This window comes from Anser brachyrhynchus, assembly GCF_964034855.1.
Source record: "Anser brachyrhynchus genome assembly, chromosome: 6".
Classification (NCBI taxonomy): Eukaryota; Metazoa; Chordata; class Aves; order Anseriformes; family Anatidae; genus Anser; species Anser brachyrhynchus.
The window spans coordinates 41,564,439-41,589,623 of record NC_137700.1 but is presented as its reverse complement, the minus strand read 5'-3'; the positions used below and the strand labels follow the sequence as shown (position 1 = coordinate 41,589,623).

Sequence of the window (25,185 nt, the reverse complement as noted above, 5' to 3'; positions counted from 1 at the left end):
GGAGACCTGGTGGGACTCGTCCGTGTGCCCACAACACGGGAGGAAAGCAACGGGAAAAGAGGGCAAGTTACACTGTGGTTATAGGGCTGGCAGCTGGTGGGGCAGAAAATAAACTGAGCAGTCATCCCAGTTCTAAGTTCCCATGATTTAGCTGAGTTAAAATATGTATCTAAGGAATCTAATGGGGAAATGTAAAAAAAAAAAAAAAATGTAATAATACGTTTATGAATGTTCCAAAGAATAGGAAGAAAAGAAAAAAAGGCATAGGAGAAAATATCCCAGGATTTTCATCCTTTTACGGCTATCTGGCATTTCTGCTTGGGGCTGAAGGACTTACTGCATTGGTCTGATGACAAAGTACCCATAGAGCCCACACGTAATAGTCACAGGCACTGCTCATTTTCTGACATCCCATATTCTTGAGCTCTGGAAGCGTAATATCAGCTATTCCCCAGCCTATTTATTGCAACCAGCTTTTTAAGTAATGGGCCAAATAATGATCGCAGATGCTATAATCAACATTTTTGTTAATGATTTACAGCTCCATTTGCAAAATAATTAGTTCTGCAGAGCTCCATGGTACAATACAAGAGGAACGCTCTCCTCACTTCGTGTAGCCACAAGTTAATTGGAACTACCGAGCCTGGAGGGTGCAAGGCAGTGTGAGGGCGAGCCCTGGGGTCCCAGCCCCAGGATTAATGTAGCCTGGCGGGCATGAAAGGAGTTGAAATATTGGCCGTGGACCCACACTGGGACACGTGGATGCTGGGGAGAACGTGCTTGGCTCCTGATGACAACCTAGGTGGGTTATAGCTGCCGCCTGCTGAAGTGGGGCTGTGCCCATCGGTGCAGCTTGGTGCCGCTTTCCTATAGATGCACAGGAGAGCTGCTCCCAGAAATGGTAGAGAAAGGGCAAGAAAGCCAAATACCCTTTTTGTGAAGATGAGCAGTTTTTGTGCTCCTCTCCATGCAGTGATAACTAAGGTCTCGGGGATGGGGGCCAGAGGGGAAACCGTCCTGGCATCTTCCAGCAGCGAATGCAGAGGTGCCTGAGAGCCCAAACCCCAGATCCATCCTTACTGGGGGGCAGATGAATCACGAAAGCTTTTAAAAACTGCTTCGAGTCTTGCTGTGGAACAAATAGATGTGCTCCATGTCTTCCCCCCATGGCCAGGACGGTGGCTGGAGCAAAGCAGGTGGCTTTGTTGCTGCTGTGCCTCCTGGCCATGCCGGGCAGGGTCGGGGCTAGTCCCTCGCTCTCTTTTCCTATTTGTTTAGATTTTCAGCTCATGAGCAGAAAGATCTTGATTCACGCTTGGCACAACATGGCTCTGATCTCAGCGGCAGATGCCAGATGCTGCCGGAATACAAAGAAATAATGAAAGTAACCCAAAATGTGTGAGTCAGCAATAGGTGTGATGGGGGTGCCTCTTCGGCTTTGCCTTTTTGTCTCTGGCTTTTCGTACTGCCTCCGCGCTGCTTTCAGCTTCTCCTTTCTCTTCTCCCTCTTTTCTTCCTCCAGTTTCATTCCTGTTGTCTTTCTTGTCTTCCTTCTGCCACCTTCGTACCAGGTGATGTGACCAGACGGTGGGAGAGCGCTGGCTGGAGGAACTTGACTGCTCTGGTAACTAGCAATCGCTTTCCATTTGCTCCTGCACAGAAATTCCCTGGTACCCTCGGTACCATTAGTGCCCTCTTGGCAGCTTGCGTTTTATTTATGGAAATTCGGAGTGATTCTTCTTTCCAGCTCTAAACACAAAGCTGAGTGCTGGTGTCACTGCAGAAGTGCTAACCGCAGTCAGTGCCTCTTTGAGAAATGCTGAATTGCTTTAGTTCTTTACTGTGAGTCACTAATTTTATTTCCTCCTACCACTATGTACAGTTCCTATAGTTCTGGAGGTCACTGGAGATTTGTAAGTGCAGCCAAAAGTGTTTTAAATAGTCATTGTGCAGCACAGCAATGCCATCAATCTCCCGTGCCGTTATTCTATGTAGAAAGTTGGATTTGATATCTATTTTCATATTTAAAGCAAAATTACTGGCAGGCCGCCACATCCTGGAAGGCACAGAGAGCGGTAACTTGTTCGTAAAGGTTTACGCGAGTTGTAATGGTTTTACCTACTGGTTTGGGATATCTTTCAACAAATCAAGAGCTGCTGGCAACCGAATGGTTTCTGGAGAGGGTCTTTTATCCTTAACTGGTCTTATTTTATTGTTTTATTTCAAAGCCTGTCTGTAGTCAAGCTCTAATAATGATTAGATCTTTTTAATTGGAGTCTCATAAGCTTCAATTACCAGCTTGCCCAGAAATACTTCGGGTTTCTTGGCTTATATGTACATATATAAAAAGGAGAAGGGAAAAAAAAAAAAAAAAAAGAGAAAATAATAGTGGAATGTAAGTCTGCGGCATATTGAATTAATTTCCTGTTCCACTTCTGCATCAGCTAACCAGACAAATAACCAATTTGTTAAGGGCTCTGCTACTTCCTTCAATCACTTGCTCACAAAACACTTCTTACATTTTATTTCCTGGTTCTTCCATTTCAGGTCCTCGATTCCCCCGCGGGTCGCTCGGTGCCGGTGCCAGCAGCCGCGTGCCCGCGGGGCGAGGGCAGCGAGTGCCCCCAGCCACGCTCAGCCCCGCGCCAGCTCGCGGGGACCGGCACGAGGATGGTGCTGGTGCTGCCTCTCTGTTGCCCACTCTTCCCTTATCAGTGGCAGCAGAAATTACGGCCACCTAAAGCTGGTTCCCAGCTTACTGGGCTGTTTCAGTCGCGTCTGAGAGCGCTGAGACGGGAATACTGCCACGGCACGACGGAGGGGAATGGGGAGAGGGGGGTGCCAGCATCGGTTGTCTGCACTGGGTAGCGGGATTAAGCAAGCAGAACAGACAGGGCTTTTAGCATTTTCCTCTCCTGCCACACGATGAGTTCCTTCGGAGAGCGGTGCGACACAGGCTAACTCGGCACCATGTGGCTTTTTGCTCCACTCAGTGCATTTTGTAGGTTTATGTTTGTATTTAGGAAATCGATGCGAAGGGAGAGAAGCTCTTTGTTGCCTGCTCTACCAGGGACATCTTTCTAGAGAAACACAGGCAACAGAAAAAAAAAAAAAAAAAGAAAAAAAAAACAAACAAGCAACTCTGCATTTGTAGGCAAACTGCCCTAACTGCCAAATTGTTCCTTGCTAATACACAGTCCTGGAGGAAAATCTGTAAGGAAAACAAAGATGTGTAATTCGAGACTTCTCGAGCAGAAGTTACAGAGGGCTTTCAGTGTGCCCCGATGGATAGGGGAGGAAGTACATCCATTCAATTGCAGTATTGTATAGCGCATAATAAATATTTGATTACTACAGACTGTCATTTAGTTAATAAACAGCACGGGGCAGATTCTGCTCTCGGATGCTGTGTGCACATTTGCAACTGCGACTGTCACATGAGTTCATTCCTGCGCGTGAGGACAGCCTTTGGTTGAGATGCCGCGAAGTCTGCGCATAAAATATTCGAGCATCACATAAGGAAACTCTCCAGGTCGTCGCCGTAGCAGTGTGTTACTGCAGCAACTGCTCAGACTCAGCAGTATTTTTGGTTTGACCATAAAAATACTCTGGCCTAAGGCTGGAATTTGATAAATAAGATGAATTGGATTATTTTGTTGCTGATGATACAGGATCACGATGATAAGTGTGTTTTAAAACACAGTGCAGCCTCAGCTGCCCAAATGAATGGGGGATAGTGCTGCTTTGTGGGCTGAGCTGTAACATACACAACTGGTTAAGTAATCGTTGGTCTTTTAACAGAATATTCATGAATCGTAGTTATTTATAGATTACAAGAGTTTCTGCAGATGTTTGCTCTGCAGCATGCATGCATTTCTATTGGAAACAAAACTCAAGCTAGCAAATCCTGAGCAAAAGGTCAGCGAGGACCGACGGTTGGGAACCCACAGTGCTGTGAATGGGGCAGCATCCCCTGAAGCAGTTTAATAGATGATTTAGTGGAGGGAAAAAAAAAAAAAAGTTTCACAATGTTTTACTATTTAATTTCTTTTTTGTGTTTAACATTGTGTGGGGGAACCAGAGAGGCAATGGGGAAACTGGGAGGGGGGGGAGCGTGTGAAAAATGGCAACAGAAACCTCAGCGTTTTCTGGTCGTTATTTTTGAGATCCCTGCCCAGCTCCTGCACTCACCTCTGCTTTCTGGTTTCCCTCGTGCCACCCGGTAATGACGTTAAAGTTGTCATGCTGGAGGGAGATGCCAGTAACAGAGGAATAACTAAATGGTTTTGGCTGGAACCAAGAGGAAAAGGTGAAAAAACCGTGTTCCCTGCTTTAAGCTAAGCTGGAATTGAACCTCGTAATCAGTGTTTCGTTAGTCCTGATAGGTAAAAATCGTAGGCAGACAGATGTGGCAGTGTTTTGTGGCTTGGCAAGAAGTTCCTGACCTTGCAGGTTTAAATTTGAGTGGCTCTTCGTGTCCCTTCATCTACTTTCCCTTCCGGGATGTTTTTTGGGCTAAGTTTGGTACAGAACCTCTGGGAGACCTGTGAGTTATGGGATAATAATTCCTTGTCAGATACCGTGAGAATGGAGCTTATTTTACAAGAATTCCCTTTGATGGAAGTAGGGCCCCTAATTCAAACTTGAGTGCGTTTTAAGAGACATAGGCATGCGTACAATAAAATCCAGGGAGAACAATTTGCATAGAAAAGCCAGGAAACAGCTGGGCTTACAGACAGCTGAGATTTTAGGGTTGGTTTTCTGGGGGAATAGGGGTAGAGGTGAGCAGCAGAATTTTAAATCCAGACTACTTTTGTTTAATATTGAGTATGTGGGAATAATTTTTTAAAATACAGCTGTGTGGTTGTTCCTGAGACCACGTAAATGTTAATATCGGGGTGGTTGTTCCTTGTAATTAGCAGCTGGCTGTAATGCTGAGAGCCATTTACTTTCCTGGTCATATACAGACATATTTGTTCTTACTTTCAATTCTTTCCCATAGATGAAATTCAGCACAATCAATGCCAACAAGATTATTTTGAAAGCAGATTGGATTAAAAATCTGATCCCTTATTGAGCTTCCCATTGGCAGATGAGACTATCCTTACAGAATTAAGATTCGTGTCAGCAACAGATATGCTCGCATGAGATTGCTCAGCCTCTCACTGGCTATTTCGTCCTTAAATATCCAGCAGAAGTGCCTGGCCAGGCTACACTTCGTGCACTAACCTTGTTGATGTTGGTAACTAACACCAGGGCAGGAAAAAAGTATCTGAGAAGCATTTTTTCTGCATGAACATGTTTGTGTTTTTATTCCGTATGACATTACTGGGTGACTTGGGACTTCCCTAGAGGGAGGTCAGGACCACCGGTGTGAGGAAGCATCTCTGAGCATTTCCAAACCCCAGCTGGTTGGGAGCATCTCAGGTTTGGCTTTGTTGGTCTTACGTAGAAATATACCATTAGGTGGTACTTGAAGCCCGATCCCTGTACTTGTGGAGCCAGGATGCTTTCCAGTGATGTGGTCCAAGAGGATGTGGTCCCGGGTCTGAGCCACGGGACTTGTGCTCTGTGCTGCTCCCCAGAAACGGAGGCAGAAACAGCCTCATCCCCTCGTTCCACTTCCATCACCTGGACACCTGGAAGCACCAAACCCCATTTTTAGAGGAATAACTGCGTGTGTGCCTGCAGGCAGGTTTGGTTCCCTGCACATGTCAATGAGTCCGTCCTTCCCCCTGTTTTGGCTGCACTCACGTGGATGCCGCACCTAGGACTGCGGTTTGCAGACCATGCAGGTGACCCCAAAGACTTAAAAAACCGCTCAGCACCTGGGACGCTGCAGTTCCAGATGGTTTGGGGTGATAACGTCGTAAAGGTATATTAGGCTCGTTTGGCATCCTTGCCATTTTGAATATCTGTTTTAGCAAATAATTCAATGGAAAGTATCTGGAGAAAATAAGGGAGGACACGACTCTGGAAATAAGTTGCTGTGCCTCCCATTTTACCCCTTTTGTTGTTTTTATTTAACAGAGGAATCACTCTTTTTATAGATTTATTGCCCCAGCCTAGCTTAAAAGGGAAGGGGACAGGACAATCAGCAGTGATTTATTTCTTTAATGCATTTTAAATAAGTAGACCCCCAAGAATGAAGCAGTGGTGCATAATTACATTGCACTGGTCACAAAACTCAGGCTGTGCCTGCTGCCAGCTCTTTATTTAACACCTGGTGAGCATAAGTGAACGCGCTGCTGGGGCTGGGAGCTGCAGCGTGCTCCGAGTTGTACAAAATCTGTTCTCTGACGGCAGCTTCCCTCCCAGCGAGGACAGTCAGCTCATCTCAGTGCCTTTGTGTCTGCCTTGGCACTGCGGTTTTGTATCCTTTTCCACCTGAGCATCACTGTAAGCAGCTCCTAGAGCTCTGCTCCTGGTCCATCCTGCCCCTGCCCTGCCCTGTGTCCTCCCTCACTGGTACCCGGTGTGCTCAGCCTCCAGAGGAGCCGCTGCCTGGAGGGGCCTGGAGCTCCTTCCCGGACTGAGGTCTCCTCAATTACAGCTAGCAAAATTGATTTGAATGTTACATTTCCCCTACAAGGACCTCCTGCTAATTTCTGTGTTTTTCACAATTGCGTTTTCCTGTTTTTGTTTAGTTTTTTCATCTTTATCACCTCCCTGCTGCTGACTAAAGGAGCTGCACAACGGGGGAAAGTGTGACTAACTCGCTGCCTGCACGGGGGAAAGAGTGAGACTGGCTCTGCACATGCTGGTGATAAATGCACAGAGTAAACAGAATGGAAAAGTGGAGAAAAACAGCTTTTTTTCCAACAATCTCTTTTTTTTTTTATACCGATGTTAGTCATTTCTTCCAGCAAACATAGGTTAAAACAACTTCCATCATACTAAGATTTATTGCAGAAGCAGCAGTACCAGCTTCAGATTTGTGCTTCCATCTGGGATGGTTTTCACCGTTTCTTGTTGTAAGCTATGAGAAGGAGCAAAAAAGGTTTTCCCTCTTTCTTTTCAGTGTCTGCTTTTGTTTGGCAGCGAGTGCTGTAGATGCCATTGTGCTGCTTGTCCCCGGTGCCCAGGTCGCGGGACCACGTTTTCCCTTCATGAAGTGCTTCAGCAGAGCTGCTTTCATATTTTTCCTCCGAGTATCCCAGCGTGGCTTTGGAGAGCAAAGGGAGATCTGTTTTTTGTGTGTAAACACAGTCCTGCGATGTTTATTCAATGCCTTTGTTTACTTTGAAAGTTAGTCCCATGCTAATGAATTTATAAAACCTACATTATCCATAAAACTGTCACAGGAACAAAATTTAGTAATAACTCAGGTAATGTATTTAAACCACTAGTGAGTTTGCTCTATCCTTGAGTTGATAAATTCTACGGCTTCATTTGGTAGGAATCAGCAATTTTATGTGGCAATTAATTTTAACAGCAATAGGGAGCCAAAGGACTAAATTTTCTACCCTTTCTTTTCTGCGCTTTTATGGGAATATTCTTGTATTTAACATTCAGGTTGTGGAACTGGGAAGCAATCTGTGCACGGGTGAAACGTTGCTTTCCAGGCAGCCCAGCCGAGCTGCTCTACTCGCAGCGCAGTCTGCTGGCTAAACCACGCTGCGGGTTTCGGGTCTACAAGACATGTCAGAACAAGGTCAGATGGCCCAGAACGTCTGTCCCCAGGATGTGTCTGCACGAACTTGCTGGTTCTTGTTTTCAGCTGGGTACATCACCGCCGTCGGGGTGCCAAAACCGTGAACTCAGGGCAGGGGCTGGGAGATGAGTGCTGCTGAAGCATTTTGGTGCTTGTTTTCCCCTTCTGGTCTCTGATACCAATGCTGGAAAGGTCCCAGTTGTATGATGGGCTGCAAGCGTCTAGTTCTGTAGGATCCAATCTGGGCACCAAAAATGCCTACTTCTATGTTAGCTCCTACTACCAGATTTGTGTGGTGTTAGCAGGTCACTGTAACTTATTGTTCACATGTGTAACACCGACGGCGTTCCCAGCAGCCTGCAGAAACCAGCGTAGTTCCCCTAAAGCTGAAATTTGTCTTGTAGCAATAAAAAATATCAAGGGAGGTAATTTTAAGGGGATTTATTTATGATGTGGTTAAGTAACATCCACGTTCTGGTTTTTGCCCTTCATGAAAAGCGAGCTGAGCCATGGGGAGGATTTTGGCATAAGTGACCTTAGAGACCCCGTGGCCCGTGTCCGTCGGTGTGCTTTGGCAATCATCTGTGTTACGACTTTGTCAGTTCCCAAATGAGAGCAATGGCCCCGAAATGAGGTTCGTGGAAGTTATGAGCAAGGTCGTGAGCCTGACGGAAATTTCATTTTGTCCGATATTTATTCTGCTGTTTGGGGTTGCGCAGAGTTACCGGTCTGTAAAATGAGGTCGCAGCCAGGAAAGAAAGTTTGGGAGCTGCTGCTTCAGAGCTTGGGTTGAAATTAATTATTTGTATACCTTGGAGGGTTGCACTGGTTTTTAAACAAGACAGCTGGGTTAGAAAAACAGTCTGAATTCATTGTGAAATACACTGTGTGATGGCCAGCTTTTGAACCTTGCACTCCCTTGATGCGCTACCAACCAGAAATTTCAAATTGGCTGCTTAAAATTGGCCGTGTAGCCACCCAGATATTTCATCATGTTATTTCAGAAATCCCAGCGGCTCGATGCTGCAGGGTTGGGGAGCAGCTCATTGTAGTAGCAACGTTTGGAAAAGTTGGTTCGGTTTAGTTGTGTAGCTTGCGTTATGGCCACAGATACTCAGGCAGCAGAAATGCTGATGCAGAAAGGAAGGCTGGCCTGGCGAAAATGAGCTCGAGTGCATTTAAAAGAAGAAAAAGCCCAGCTGGTGTGGATTTGGATGTGAAAAATGCAATATCAAAGTGTCAGCTTTGTGGCTTCAAAAGCAAATATTATCTTAATTTTTCTAAGAACAGAATGCCTACAAAATAACACCATCGAAAACTAAAAAGCAGTATACTCCTCAAACACCAATTTTAAATGCCAACGATTCTTAATTTAAAGAAAAAAATCTACAGCAAAATTACCGTGTTTTTGTGCACAAAACCTATGGGTTGTCTGGAAAACAAACCCCGATAAAAGAGCGGTGCCAGGCACTTGCCTATGCTTTTCACAGGGATTTCTCTATAGGGCTTCCTTCCCTGATAGCTCCCTCACCACCCATTGCCTCTTCTCTCTGCTGATAAACTCTCTGATCTCCCCGTCATCCTCTTGGCTGCTCTGGTTTGGTATGTATGGAGGGTTGTTTTTGAAGTGTATGTTTATGTGCAAGCCATGTTCATAAAACTGAGTGTGTATTCTTTCGAGTTGTGAAGTGCTGACTCTGGACATTTATTTGTTTTTCTACTTGTTGCTTCCTTTTGAAAAAGTCCCGGACAAATATTTAAAAGTGTTCTGCTGAGGCTTGAGTTGCTAATTAATTTCCAGGTCTCTGCATTTCGGGAATATTGTGTCGGGGGAGCAGGTGGGGAGCTGCATGGTGGCCCTGTGGGAGGGCACAGCAGGAGCATCCCTCTTCATGCCCGTGCCTGAAAGATGCCGCGTGGGCAGCCTCCAGTGGCTAATGCTGCTCGAGTTGCAAACTCAGCATTTGGCAGAGAAAGTTCTCTTCACCTCATTCTTATTGTTTGACTTGTGACTTTGTTATTGTCTGTTCTGGTTCCAAGGAGAAAAAGAAAAACCAAGAGAGGAAAGTGGGGTTTGGGTCCACTTCCTGTGCTGTGAGCAACCGTGCTCTGTGTTAGCTGCTGATAAGGAGGTCTTTAAACCCACAGGTTTTTAAACCCAGCACATGGTTGAACACCAGGGAAGATAGATGCTTTTTTCTGTCCCTAAAACAGCCATTCCCTGACAAAGCCTGGGCCTTTTTGGAGCAGTCCCTGCCAGTGCTGTTTGGCTGCAGGGAGAGATGCCCTCCACTTAGGTGTGTGCGAATGTCGGGAAGTTCATAGATAACCTGCTACGTTTTGTGTCCCCCATGGAGCAGAAGGGGGTCTGGTGGTAGTCTGCATGCTGCTTCAACCACAGTTGTGCCCGCATCTTTTAAAAACACATTCTGCTTTAAATGTACCCAAAGCCCTGTGATATTGCCTTGCCAGAAGCAAATCTCTTCAGCGGTCGCCAAAGCTGGCAGTGGTGGTGATGGCTGGCAGCTCCAGAGACAGCTTAGTCCATCTCAGACTCAGCCTGCCACACATGATGGCACTCGTGGTTGCCATCTCTGCACTTGGTTTGAAATGCTGAAGCTTCCTTACTGCTCCCTCCTTCTCTCTCTCTCCCCTTAATTCCCCAGTTTTACGTACAAGCTTTGCATTTTTAGGGAACCGAAGCGATCGCCCATCTCCCTGGTTCCTTGGGTGGCACTGTGAGAAGACGTGGGGTGAATGTGTTTATATTCACAAGCCACAGAGCTGCTGCATTCCTGCCATAGGTCCATGTTCACAACAATATTTTAAAGCCCACAGCCCGTGAGACCGTTCCTCCCTGCTAGCACTTAAGATGGTGTCTATGAGTGTTGGCAGACACGGCACCGGCCCTACTGCAGGCTGCCCCAGAGCAGTGATTGTATTTGCATGCTTCCTAGCAACTTTGTGTGTTGGTTCAATTACAAAGGCCTCGAAAAACGCACTCCATCTGGTTTTCCAACCCCAGATGCGACCACCCCAAAGAGTGATCTAATTCTTCTGTATTTAGACTTGAAAACTTCTCACCAGTTGGTGGTGCGGGAAATCAAATAAGAGTCCTTAGGAGCAATAAGATCCACATGCTGGCCTAATTGCACATGGAGCTAGACTGCTGCTCTTGCTCTAGCGTATTTGCAGTGCTGCTGTCAAAGGCGTATTGTTAGGCGAGGGGAAAACCCACAAATCTTAATCTGAGTAATAATGTAATGTGGCCCGATAATTAGCTGCTCATGATAGGGGCCCCTTGGTGTCTGGTGTGGTGCGTTGTGTGGCGTGGTGCCTTCTGCAGGAGCAGGCGGCCAGGTCGGCCTGGTCTGGAGACCGCGCTTTGTGGAGGGGGACAGTTTCTTCATCTGCTTTACAATATCATCATTTTTGTCTGCATTAGCTCATTTGGGAGTGTAGTTTTAAAGTGTTTTTTAAATTCGTGGGGGAAAAAAGCTGCAGCTTCGCACCTCTGCAGACCGGTGTGGGAGGGCAGGATGCACGGTGGGGCCTGGATGTCCATGAGCAGGCTGCAGGAGGGGCAGAGCAGAAATGAGTGGGGTTATCGAGTGGTAGGACAATGCCACTCAACCTGTGCAGGAGCGTATCATCTCCCTCATGTGCCCCACAGCAGAACGTCACTTGGTTGTGACAGTTTGTCTAAGCAGGGCCTGGGCTCAGAGCCGCATTATTTTGAGCTTCCCATCGGCCGCCAGTAATTCATCCTGCCTGGCTGCGGCCCTGCTTTCTTAAGCACGGGGAGCCTGGCAGGGAGCAGCGAGGGAAAGTTTGAAACCACCTCCCTACGCCCTCAAAACTTCAGACCGAGTTCTGAAAACAAACGAGAGGCGACCAGCCTTAAATATCCCCTCTGTTGATTAGCGCACGCCCTGAATCGCGCCGGGGCTTGTTTCGGAGCGGGGTTTCCTGTGGGAGCCCCCGCGCGCCTCGCAGGAAGCGCGGCCGGGCCTGCGGCCATGGACCTGCTCCCGCTGCCCCCTCCGTCGGCGCGGTGACGCACGGCCATGCCCGCGTGCCGCCGCATGGCTGCCACGGGGAGGCCGCCCGGCCTCCGGCCAGCGCAGACGGTGAGCGCAGGAGACAAGGCACGGCCCCGGGAGACCCGAGCTGTGTCAACAAATTAAGTCGGCGCTATTTTAAGCCGCTCTGTACCTAACACTTCCTGTTTTTCAGGAGAAACTTCTTGTTTTTTTGCTTTTATGTTGACGGATTTATTCTAACGGCTTGTTCCTGAAGAAAGGAGTTGTGGGGTTGGGTTTTTCTGTTGTTGTTTTGTTTTGTTTTGTTTCGTTTTCCTGGTTCTCTTGAAGTGTGCAGGTTGGTGGCCCATGAGAAAGGAAGAGGGCGGCAGGAGGACTTCGGGGGGAGGAGGGCCGGGCTTGGCGGCCCAGTGCGCACGGCCTGGTCGCCGGGGCTATTATGGGGGTTTTTGGGTGCAGTGAGGGGTCCCGCTGGAGGTAGGCTGCCAGTCAGAAGACCACGGCGATGTTTTCGTACTTTCATTAACACTAAGTTAAGCCATGTGTGGTTCTCTTTCGAGGAGTGTTGGCCTAACCAGTAAGGACAAAGTAAATAGCGTTCATTTCCTGCTGACCTTTTAACACGAACAGATGTTTTCTCTTACAAGTACCATAGGCCACTTCAGTCACTGACCTCATCAAGTGGGCTGCTGCCATTTTCATACTCTGTAGTCTCTAAAACTGCCTTTTTAACCCATTTTGCTGAGCCCTGCCTGCAGAAATGGGTCTCCCTCCTTGGTCACAACCCATGTGCCTTTAACATTTTTAACTTTCTTCTCTCTGGATGAACCAACGACTTCCTCCTCGTTTTTGTCCTCCACGGAGGATGGCAGATGTTTCCTCTGATGGGCTCTATCAGGCTGCCCCGGGGGAAATGAGTTTTCCTTTATACTCTTTTCCCTAGCTGCCCTCTCGTGGGTTGGACTTGCAGCCCCACAGCTGGAGCAGTAAGTCCGTCACCCTTATCCTTGTTTATGTTTTTTGATCAGAACGAAGGGGTCTTGGAGTCACCTCAAGGATCAAAAAATGATCAGGTCGCAGTGCCAGAGCTGAGGCTTTCATCAGTGGGATTTCCCTTCAGTGCTTATTGCACCTTTGTGACCACCCTGGCATCTGCTGGTGCCTCCTCTGCAGCCCCATGGATCTTGGTCCTGCCCAAGGAGTCAGAAACGTTACTTGTCCCATCCCCAGGCTGCTCTGCTTGGAGATCTCCTGGCCTTGCTTTTTTGCCATGCCGTCTTCCCTACTGCATCTCTAGATCTGCTGCTGCAGATGGTGCTGGTTGGAAATCTGTGCAGGACTTGAAGCTGTTTGGGAAGCAAATGTGGTAGGAATGAGCAGTGAAGCTTGCTCATTCCTGCCGCCTTTTAATTTGCTTTTGACCAAAGGATGTTCAAGTCTGAGCATGACTTGTGTGTTTAAGAATACCAGAGATACCAAGTTCATCCAGGAGACACCTAAAGGAAGTTTCTCTGCTGGCTGTCCTGGCCAGAGCCTGTTTGCTTCAGCCAGTCCTTCATGGAGGGTACGGGGACAAGTTCTGGAGTGAGGTAATGGGGGAGAGAGATGTGGTGGCAGGCTGATGGACATTGAATGCATTTGGTTCAGATGTTCACGCGTTGGTGAAGAGCCTCTTTCCAAAGCTGATGTTGCAGTAGAGTCTTATCTGGTGGCATGAAGCAGAGTGAGGTGTCTCCATGTCTGGGATGAAAAAAGCACAACTCGGTACCTGGAGACCAGTTTATTATGCGTGGCGTGCTGCTTGTGTTCCTGAGTAAGTAGCATTCAGTTTGGAGAGCAAAGCCTTCAGTCTTCTTTTGGCTTCAAGTGAGGAGCACTGGAGAGAGGAAAAAATACTAGTGTGATTTTCAGTTATTGAGTTACTCCATCTGGAAAGGGATGTGTATAAATTTAAAGGTCATGGAATTAGCTTTATAGACTATTTTTTTAAAATACATGTTGAGTGTAGGTTGATAGAGATTCCCAGAGATAGAGATTTGTTTGTTGTTTTTTGGCCTTTCCTTGAAGCATTTTGTTGTTGTTGTTATACATTCCATCTTTATTTTAGTAGTCTCCGTATGTATTTAGTTCAGAAGTTTTACTCCATGAGTTCTGATTTCTATCCAGAGCAGTGTGTCTATGCCGGACAAATAAGAAGCAAAGAAAAAGTTTTCTGTGGCTCAGGTTCCCCTTCTTTTCCTGTTCAATTAAAAAGAGAAGTATTCAGAGTCTTAAAAATTCCCTAGTATTACCCAAACATGACCATCTTTATAGTTTCAAGTTTAGAGAAAATGACTCACAGGCATTTTTAGTAAAGGATTGCTCAAAATAGAGTCAAGTATGATTCATATTAGCAAATCAAGACACAACAGAAGCAAGAAAAAAGCCTTTAACTTGACACTTGCCCTTCCGGATGGGTGCATTGTTAAGGGGATGGCTGAGATTTCCCCTCTGTATGTGACATCTGGCAACAAGGGGAGCAGCGTGCGGGGCATGTGGCAGCTGTGGATGCTCCTGAGCTGTCACCTGCCTGTTTCTGGGGCAGCTGGGGCGCAAGGTGGGCAGGAGCTGTGCATGGTGCGACCTCTCCTGCGATGGAGCACATCCTCTCTCAGTCCCAGTTCAGTCTGTCTTGCAGGTTATCTGCGGAAGGCTTCCTGGGCGGATTGGACAAAATGGTCCTGTGATTCTGGGATTGCATCTCTGCCTTAATGGTAGGAATCCTGCCACCCTTGTATATTGATTTTTATCGGTCAGTGTAATTAGTCTATACCTAATTGTTGTGGGCACTTACGAAGATCAACCCTTTGAGTCTGAAGTTGAAGACCATGAAGTCAGTAGTTGGGTGCCTCTCACAAAGACACCAGGCTTTCACCCACCGGTGTTCACACCTTATGTCCAGCACTGTGCTGGGCTGCTCTAAATTTTGAGGTCAACATGGCACGAGACATGTCCCATCTACAGCAGTGTGCTGCTTGTAGGGACTTTAAAAGAGGAGCCAGTCTCTTTGGCTCTACCTGAACGCAAGGGGCATTCACAAAGCACACTTGTAATACAACCCTTGTGAGAAGAATTATTTAACAAATAGCCAGATAATCTAGTTTGCCTTTTCTGCAGTGTTTTAGTTTGCCCTGCGCTGGCAGTCAGCCTTTCCCAGGTTTAACCTTGCACTGAAGATTTTATCTCGCAATCCTGCGGAGACGGCTGCTGATTGTGGAAAACATCACGAACTTAGCGAGTGGATTACTGAGCAAAATCGATTTTATTTGGTACATTCATATGCTGAAAGGCAACATAATAGTGTCTGCTTTGCTTCCACACCAGCGAGGGGGAAGCGCCCCAACACATGCTGGAGACCCTGTGCGAGTCCGAGAGGCACCGACGTGTTTTGGAGCACATTCGTCACCGACCTAATTCTGATGGCGTCGTTTTGGCTGACTGAGCAGGACCTGCCGAAATGCCTTAGGTGCATGTGCTGGTGTGCATGTTGTGGCTGTTTTTACCTACGTGTTAAACATTCCCCGTGAGCAATGAGAGCCGAGACCTTGCCCATGCTCCTTGCAGCTCCTTTGGTTGATGTATGGTGTTTTCCCTCCTTTTTGTCAAAGTGTCCTCTGCTCCAGAGATAATGCAATTGCTATGCAGTGCCGTGCAAATACTCTTCTGTATTTGTATCTCTTTTCTATTTAATTATGCTGTATAAATGTCCTCGGTAAATTTGATAAGTTGGGTGAAGGATATTGATTTTCGAGTCTCTCTCGTGCAGGGCTCCGTGCAGCAGCCGTTCACCAGGCCTGTTTCCTGAGGAGGTTTTGAAGGTTCAGCAGTTAAGTAGTTGCAGGATAACAAAGGAATTTCTCTCCTCTCCTGGCTGAGCTGCTGATTGCAGGGAAGAGAAAACATTAGTGTTGGGTGGTGGTTTTTTAAGCCTTCGACTCATGTCATCTGTAAAAGCAGGTGGGAAGGGAGACGGAGATGCAGAATAGGCCTATTGCCTGTAACAATTCGCCTATCGCAAATAATTCCTGCTGCCAGCTCTGGGAAGGAATGAGAGGGATGCTCTGGTGCGGGACGAGGTCTGGGGGCAGCAGTGGGGGTCCCTGGGGTCCCCCCTTTCCCCTGCATCGCCCCTGATGGCAGCAAGAGCAGGAGGCAGAGCCGGTGGGTGTGCAGGGAGGCGGGAGGAGGGAATTTGGAGGGTTAAACCAGGAGGACCAACAGCCTATTTTTAACGGCAGTTTTGAATGTGAAGTGTCACTGATGTTAAAAAAAGCTCCTGGTAAATAGTGGGGAAGATGCACACGATAGTGGAAAGCCAGCTGCAGCTTTTTGAGCTGGTCGCTGCTGTTTGGGAAGAGGCTGTGAGCACTTGGTTAAGTGTTAATGTTTTAATTTTTCTTTTCTTGGCCTGAGGTCTCCCTGCACTAGGGAATTCCTTTAAACCATGCTTAGCTTTCAGGCTTTTAAGATTATTTTTGCTCTTCAAGAAGAAAAGAAGGGAGAAATGTAGATATTTGTGCACTTTCCCATTGCGCTCGCTCTCTTTTCATTCTCTTGGAACTTAAAATGTTTTCCTTTCCTTCTTTTTTTTTTTCTTGAAAATTAGACCCTGATCTTTTCTGGCTAATTTCCATGTATTTCTCATACAGGTTTTTAGCCTTGATCTATAATGCGGGCCTGTGGCTGTTCTTGATAAAACTTTGGTCCCACCGGGGCTTTCATTTACAAATCCCAATTTTCAGTAGCAAATCGCTTTCTGCAAACGTCCCCTCTCGGAGCCGGCCGCGTGCACCCCCAGGCTGGGGGGGTCCCAGCATTTCCTGCATCCTCCTGCTCGCTGCAATGCCCTGGGAGGCCAAAGCCACTGAGGTCTCTCGTGGCAATCCGTGGAGTTGTGCATCCCCTGGCAGTGGCCGCTGCTGTCTGTCGTGTCACCGATCTGCGCATGAAAGGGACCCCGAGTAGGTGTTGCGACAATAAACCATAACAGCTCTATAGGAGCTGTTACAGTTCATTGCATCAATAATCTGTGTATTAAGGAGTCCCGAGCAGGCCTTGGCACACAATGGACCGTTACGGCTCCAGATGAGCCTTTGTAAATTTAGGTCAATAACCTGAGTGTTGTTAAATCCCAAAATAGCTTTCGTACAGCAAACTGGCGAGGCTTATAAGAAAGATGTGTAGATTATGCAAACCTGTGGTGGCCGCAGAGGATGCTCTGACTTACTGCTAAAGGTTAGTGGTGGGAGAATTATTTCATTTTATTTATGGCTGTTATCTAAACCTCTCTCCGCTCACTTTGTTCCCTCCTTCCCTCTTCTTTCATCCCTCTGGAAATTAAACTGCCTGAGCGATGCTGCAAGAGCAGCAAAGGTGAGGCGCAGAGGGAGGGATGGCTGGGGAGCCCAAACCCTCCAAAAAGGCTTTTTGCCTTCCCCGAAAGCCACCCTCTGGCCTCATCCCTGAGCCGTTCCCGATCCAAACCCTGGTCCTCGATGCCCCAGCACCCGGCTGGGCTCTCCTCCTCTGTGCCACTGGTAGCATCCTGCTCCTGCCTCCGTCCATCCCTTCCCTTAGACCTTTTTGTACGTAGGCGGTGGGGAGAGGAATGCCTCTGGCACAGGAAGGAGACCGCTTTGCATTGCAGGAGCACGCCTGAATGGGGACGTGGCCTTGAACTCTTGAACTCTTTTTTTTTTCTGTGGAGTAAGACTACCGTGTACCTGAAAACAGGACTTAGTCCGATGGAAAGAGGTAGCAAAGAGGGAACTGATCTCGGGCCACAAGGAACAGGGTTTTCCACATTTCCATTCTGAGATTTTCCATTTCACCAGCAGTTGGGCAGCAAAAGATGAATTAGCCGAGCTGTTAAAGGTATTACATCTGTTTGCCCCTTCAGAGACTTGCTAGAACATATTTTCTTCGATGATAGTAGTAAGTGTTACAAACAAAACACAGTTTTCCCCTTTGAATATTTCTTTACACAGAGCATCATCTACATAAGAAAAAAAAAAAAAAAAGTATGTTAAGCAACACGAATAGCTTCAGGCTATTTTATTTCATGTTGCTAAATAAGTCAATGCAGATGAGGACTTTTTATGTAAGAGTGCCTTGTAAATATAAGTGCTCAGATAAGAGCAAATTACAGCTCTAAAGATCTGGAGACAAGAGGGTGTTACTGCTCCTTCCTGCTGTTCCCAGTCCAGGCGAGGACCCAGGGCAGGCTCTGATGGAAAAGAGCTCGAGATACCTGTGATACACTGAGCAACACGGGGAGTTTGTGCCGTGCGGGGCAGTCTGACACCAACCCACAGCAGCTTTAACCCAGCAGTTAAAAACCCAGGGCAGGAGGTGGGTGCCGCGGCGGGACAGGCTGCGAAGCAGGGGTTATTATTTTACTATTTCTTTCATTTAGGAGTGATACGGAACCAAAGTCTTGAAGGAGTTGCAAAGACAAATGGTTTGGGTTTCAGGGCCCTTGAGCAGGTACATTAGACAGGTGGGACATCACGGGCACCCAGAGTGCTAAAAGTGCTAATAACCCATCTCCTTTTGGTTGTTTTGCCATTGCTGCACTCGCTGTTATGAACTTGCGAGTATATTGGAAGTATAGACTAAAAACAAATATTTAACCAAGTTCCCCACCCTGGGGCTCGGCGAACCATGCAGGACAGGCATGATGGTGCCGTGGGGAGCCCCGAAGCACACGGCCACCACCCGGCCAGCCCTGTTGTGGGCTTGGAGGCCGGCAGCACGGGCATGCTGGTGGGAGAGACGTGCAGCTTGACGGGGGTGGGAGGATGTGGCTCCCGGCCACGTGGAGATTTTGGTATGCAGCTCGCACTCAGGAAGTTTGGCCACCCTGATTACAAACATGCGTGTGTTTGGAGATGGATGGTGAGATATTTGTCTCTTTCCTAATTTGATTTGTATTTAGATGGAAGGAGGAAAAACACCAGAGCAGGGAAGTGGGCGGCTTTGTGCGGTTTCCTAGCCAGCAGAAGCTGAAAACGGATTACAGTTCACATTCAGGGGCACGGTAGTAACTCGAAGGAGCCATCTGAAGGTAAGTGGCCGTGCCCTACCTCCTGGCAGGGAGGAAGTTGAATTTGCCTTTGTTTCGCTCTGGAGACAGATGGGCTCTCCCCTCTGGCTCCAGAGATGGATAGCTGTGTTGAGACACAACTTGATATTTTTCTCAGTTAATCATTTTTGAACTTAAAACATAAACTGCTGTTTGAGAGGGCAAAAAGGATGAGATTTGCTGTGTCGGAGTTAGGGAGGGGGAAGAAGTGAACTGAACAAAACCAAACCTTGGAAGCAACAATAGCTGCGCGCCGAAGTGTTTATATAACCAGGACTTTTTATCATAGCTATTTCATCTTATTTTCCTCTTGTCCTTGCTCTTGCTTGCTCATCTATATACAGCATATGGAAAGGTTGAAAAGTGGCAATTACTAAATGAGAGCAGACAGAAACGGTTCTCCAGCAGCTCCAGATGGGGGTTAGCGATGCTGTTCACAAGCTGTGCGCCCGCGCTTCACTCTGCAGTATAAAATGCCCTCTAACGGCCAAATAACCACATAACTCATCCAACAGACCCGCAAACACTCATTTTTCTAGGGGCTTCTAATCTGGCTGTGCAGATTTTGGCGTGGTGCTGAATTGCTGCTTGAGTAGAGGAGAGCTTTTGGTTGTCCAGATGTAAAACCAGCGAAGGTTCGTCTCTCTCCAGCATCAGCCTTTGTGATTAGTGAAAATAAATACAAGTAATTGAGAAATGCTGGTAAAATGTTGAACGAGATTTTATTTTTCGGTATGGCAGGGACCTCAGGAGACTGTAAGATTATTTCTGTATCGTTTCCTCTTGTTTATTTGAAAAGTTAAAGGTAGTTTCCCAGCCAGTTATGTGCTGTAGGGCGCGTTATCAGTGTCAGATACTTAGAAAAACAAGATAAGAGAGGTTAAAGGAGGCCCATGATTAATTAGCAGATGGATTAGGTGCTCTTGAAGCTAAGTGGATAATTTGGGTCCGGCTCCTGGTTATTGTTTTGCCCACCACCGGGCTCTTGCAAACTGTCGGTGCAGGATGAGCAGAGCATCGACCTGCCTCACTCCTGATGGCAGAAAGAGAGATGACATTTATTTTCTTTAAAGCAATTTTCTTGCAGCCTGTTTGGGCTGCCTGTTTGTGTTTCGGTGTAGGAGTGAAAGGAGTGCCGGTTCTGGTATTGCCTAGCTGAACTTGAGAAGTCACCGAGGAGCTACAGAGGGCTGTCTCTGCCTGCCAGGGGGCATACCTGGATCTCCCGGGGAGACTTCTTTTCTCTAAGCCAGTCACTAATGCTGGAAATAAAATAGGAGCAAAATCTAGGGATCTCACTCCCTTCTTTTTCGCACCATGGCTGTTGTGGCAACTTGAATATTGCCATTTCAGCAGGTCTTCGTAGCGTCTGCCTTGCTAGCGAGAACCCAACCTGGAACACAGTTCGCAACCTGCAACACAGTTCTTAAAGAAACTTAAAAAAAAAAAGTCCAGATCCAACCAAAAACCTCCCTCATGCTTTCTGCATTGTCAGGATGGAAAGGAGAGAGGTTGTTACAAACCATGTATGTATTTTTTCCCTTGAAGGACATAGAGAACTGCGATACATCTACTGAGTCAAGTAGCTTTGATGGAGTAGAGCTGACAAGGGGTACTCGCCGTGACTTGAGGGCTGAAAGGAATGCAGCCTCAGCCCCTCTGTGTTGTCTTTGAAGCCTTATTATTTTAGCACAGTCTGTATCTTGTTGCATAATGTTTTAAGATGTGGTCTAAATCGTTATGTAGCGTGTTTAATTTAGCAACAGATGTGCAGGCTCATATGCCGTTATGGTACATTTTGTTCACTCATATAATAGCGAGTTACTCAAAATTGTTACCAGTTCTTCAGCACAAGACTCCTACAGCATGTTATTCTCCTTCTCTGCATGGCGAAGAGCAGAAGAGCTCTTTATTTTTCCGTCAGCAGGTGCTAACGTGGGAGTGTCTTCGTGCAGCATGCCTAACCTGCCGCATTACCGCTCTCTGCGCCAGGCTGCAGGACCCCTGCGAGCGTGTTTTCCCCGGAGGTTTTTGGGGAAAGGCACCAGGCAGGCAGCAGAGGACAAGACTTCATCCTTTAGGTTTCCGGACAGAAAACAAGCGAGTCACCTAGACGGAAAGCGCTTACTGCCACCCACGGAGCCATCCAGTCATTCCCACGGAGAGGCCTTAATGCGAAACATCACTGAACGCTCCGCAGCAGCAAAATCATACTAATAACTAATAAAGGCACTAAAGCTAATTAGCAATTATTTCGTAGCGAGAGACCTGCCGTGGCTGTTCTGAGGGTGTTGAGGGTACACCGGGGGGTGCAGGCTGCTGGGAGCCTGGCACCAAGGTTCGATTCCCGGCCGAGACTGCTTTCCCACACGCCAGGAAAACCCTTTTTCCTGGTGTCCTGTTTCCCACGCGGTGTCTGAGGGCGTTTAATGGAGCGGGACAAGTCCGAACCTTGGCCACACAGAAACTGTGTGATTCCTCCTCCCAAGTGCGAGGATTTACATCCCTTGGGCATTAAAATAAAAATTAAAAATTTTTCATCCCACGTAACGAAAATCTGTGTTTGCTCTCCTTACACATATAAACGCTCAATCCTTTTCTGGTTCCCGCTGAGCTATTGTGCTTACTGGTGTCTTGACACTGCGAGCTCCACATGTTGTTTTGTTGTTGTTTGTTAAAAGAAAGCATCCGAAGGGGGGAATTTTGGCACAGAGCGAGTGGTCAGCCCTTGCCCTCCCGTGCGGCTCCCTCCTCCCTGCAGCCCTGCCAGGGCTTTGGAGAGAGCAGGCGTCGGGGCTGAGCTGGGCAGCATCCTGCTTAAGGATGCGCCGCCAGCGCAGGGAGGAAGGATGACTCAAAGTGTTCCTCCTGCATTGTACCGTCTCCTTTGTCCGCCTCCCTCCCCTGCCATTATCTCTGTGTGTCTCCTGCTTTCTTCGCTCCGCGCTTCCTTTCTTGCACCGAACTCGGCTGCTCCGTCCCCGCCGCCCTCCCCGCGGCGGCTGCCGACATCCGACACGAGGAGCCCCGGAACGGCTCACGCCGGGGGATGCCGGAGCTGGGCTCTGACACCGTAGCACAAGTGGGGTCGAGCTTCCGAAAACTGGACCTTAACGTGAAGGAGGCGGGGAGAGCTAACCGTGGCACCGGCAGATGCTAACTTCACTGTTACGGACTGTTGGTAACCCTGGTGTGCTTCCAGCCGCGGCTCCGGGAACCTCTCCTCTCCCGAGAGCACAGGAAATGTGCTGCGGTGCCATCAGAGCGTTTGGACTGGATTTTCCATTCCCCTCGATTAAGTAAGGCTTTATAAACCCGGCGTGGACGCGTGGAAGGATGACGAGACTTGGCAGGTCGCGGGGCCACGTGTTTTTCGGGGCAGGGAATCTCCATCTTGTTGGTGCCGTGTTTCGCAGACGGTGAAAAGAAAAAAACAAAACACAGATGGAAATTGTGAGCAACAGGTTTCTGACTCCAGCAAGGGCCTGGGAGCGTGCGTGTGCCGCTTTGGGTCATTTAGGCATGCTTTTGGTTGAAGTTGGAGAGGAGTCCCACTGTGGCCATCACCGCTGGGTGAAGTGGGGCTTGGCAGAGCGGTAGGAGCATGGGGGGACCAGGCGTCACGAAGGGCGGTGGGGTTGGGGGAGCTTCGGTCACCTGCAGGGTGCCAGGATGGTTGGATGGCGATGCCGGTGGTGGACACGTTGAAATAGATGTTGCCTGTGTTTGTGCTGCGGGAAGATGACAAAACAGCGCTCCGTGAGAGCTTAGGCGAGAGTGTCCTATGTGTGAAGTCACCTTTCTGGTGCTTTTGCCCAACAGCGCCATTCATTTTGGAAAATGACCTCTTCTTTCTTTTCATTTTCCATTGGAATCTGGAAGGATAAGCCCTGTACAGCTCTCTCTTCTCCCACTTTCTGGCTCATGAACTGTGTTGTTGAACAGGCGGTATTAAGAAGCTACTTAAATTGTTACTTTGGGATGTTTTTTTTTTTCCTTAAAACATCCCGTTTAAGCACATTCCTTCTTTAAATAAATAAATAACTGACGGGCTATCATCATGTCCAAGGGTTTTCAGGAAAATTTACATTTTGAAAGACACTGTTGGAGGCTAACACGGACATGCAATTACTGTATGTAAATCGCTTCACTTGTTTCCTAATCTTGCTGAAGATGAAGTACAGTTTTTATGCGTGTGCCCCTCTCTCTCAAATTCCCTTATACAATGAGGTTTTCTTGCATTTTAATTGCTGGCCACGATTTTTGTTCTGCCGCGCCTGATTGTGTTTGTTTTATTTTGGGGAACATTTAGCCTTGCAATTGTTTCGAGATTGGGCTGGGTGGAGAAATCACCGAGGGAAGGCTGAAGTTGGGTGTGCAACTAATTGCGTCCTCCCTGCCACGAATGGAGGAACCGTCCTCTTAATTACAGCTTCGTACAAAGGCTGGGGAGCATCCGCTCGTTTCTGTGCCCTGCACATCTGCTTTTCTCCATTTCATCCATCCATGCCAAATCCCGCTCGCGAGCTCCTGCCACATTTTTAGTTAAGTCTTTGGAGTTGTGCTTTTATTGCTGGTTGGCACCGTCGAAGGCACCTGTCACAGCAAGATGGAACGGGTAAAATCGTTAGGAAGGAGTTCGTTCGTGGGCATTATGTTAAGCTGTGCGGGATTCTGCTAATACGAGCGGTAATTTCTGTGATTGTTATTAGTTCCTTTTGTAGAAAGTTTTCCTCCAGGGAGTAATACAGTGAATTGAGATGGCAGGAGGAAAGAACTTTAATGGAAGCATTTGTCCATCAGAAAATGCACTCTGTCAAAATTAAATACACTCTGCATATTGATTTTGTTTGGGGAGAAAGGACTTGCAGTCACAACATAATGAACCATTCGAGCATTTTCAGAACAAAGTGCTAACTTTTTTCTCCTGAAGTGACTTTTCATAACCCAGTATTTCTCCCTGAATGTGGGCTGGGATTTAATAGAGCTAAAAAGTCATGTGTCTGCTGTTGAACGCTGCTCATGGAAATGCTGTTAGCTACTCCTGTGTTAGCTGCACTAACAGCATAATTTTTGTTGTAAGAAATATTTTGACTGTGGCAAGCTTCTGTCTCTGGAATGGAGGTTTTCTGCTTCTTTTAAAATGTTGCATTAATTATTAATGGCAGTGGGAATCATTCTCTTTAGCATCCCTATGTTTAAAAAAAAAATCAATTAATTATTGCTATAAATCTCAGAGATTATGCTGCAGTTGTGCTGCTGGGAAATTGGCCATTAACTACCAGGAAATCGCCCATCTTCCCTGAGTCAGAATTCAGTTGTACCAACACAGCCCTTTCCCTTTTATAAATTAACTATCAATGCGATGCATAATTGATAACCATTTATAATAATAACAATAATCTCCATGAAATTGTCATCTTGGTACGCGGCGGCTTTGTTAGAGCCTTTACCCCTCGCGTGCTCAGCCCGGCCCCTTGCATTTGTTAAGTGAGAGGCCGGTGCTTTCTGGGAAGCTGCTGCTTCCCTGCCGCTTTTAGGAGCCGTAAGCTGTTGGGGAGGAATAAAATCCTCTGACGGGACTATGTGAAATGAAGAACCCGACGGATCACGAGGATGAGCTGTGCGGTGCCGCTGCTGCCCGACCCCAGGGGAAGAAGAAGCCAAGGTTACCGACGTTGCCCAGCGTCAGCTTGTGGACATCAGCCCGGATTTTTCCTATTCCTGGTGGCTTGTTCTCCTGTTTCCTACGTTATGTTACATCAACCTGGCATTTTTTTATGTCGCTGTGAAAAATTTGGTGGCAATGCAGTGTGAATATTCACCTCCTGTGGATGCTTTTGTTGTTTGGGCGTGATTGGAGTGGTTTGAGCAAGTGACGCTGGGTTTGTGGCTGCTCCTGGCTCGTCGGAGTGCAGGCAGAGGGGCCGAGACTTTGCCGTCTGGTGCAGATGGCCGCCTGGGAGAGGATGTGTTGCTCGTGCCTGTTGTCTTCCCCGTCTGACCTGGCAAGGCCCCAGACGTGGTGGGGTTTTGCGCTGGTTCTAGAAGTCACGGCTCTCCGCTACCTCTGCTCTTTTGGCGACATCAGTTGGCCCTAAAAGGGTGGCGAATGGCTGCTGGGGGCTGGAGCTTCTCGGGCAGGATGTGTCCCCGGAGGGTTTACAGCTCGTATCAGGGTTGTCTGTTCTTCAAATGTCGAAGGGGATAGCTCGATAGTGAGTCACTGGCCACGTAACGTAACGCGGTAAACAATCAGTGCTCATAGCGTGGGACTGTTTGAGTTCAGCTCTCGGCGTGAGGTCTCGCCTTTTCTGCCTTGACTCATTAATACCATTGTGGAAGTGCCTTTGAAAGGCTGGACC

At 47.6% G+C, this 25,185-nt stretch overlaps 1 protein-coding gene across 4 annotated transcripts in view; it reads left to right on the top strand.

Moving 5' to 3' along the window:
• CTBP2 (C-terminal binding protein 2) overlaps positions 1-25,185 on the top strand; it is a 125,077-nt gene that overhangs the window by 43,540 nt on the left and 56,352 nt on the right. The window contains exon 1 of one of the 4 annotated variants that reach the window (XM_080597225.1): positions 18,782-18,802. The exons of 1 other annotated variant lie outside the window; for it this stretch is intronic. The gene's annotated coding sequence lies outside the window, so the exon portion shown is untranslated. Of the gene's footprint in view, positions 1-18,781; positions 18,803-21,550; positions 22,120-22,252; positions 22,274-25,185 lie in introns of those variants that run through there. 2 more of the 4 variants (XM_080597224.1, XM_080597226.1) reach the window with 2 other exon arrangements.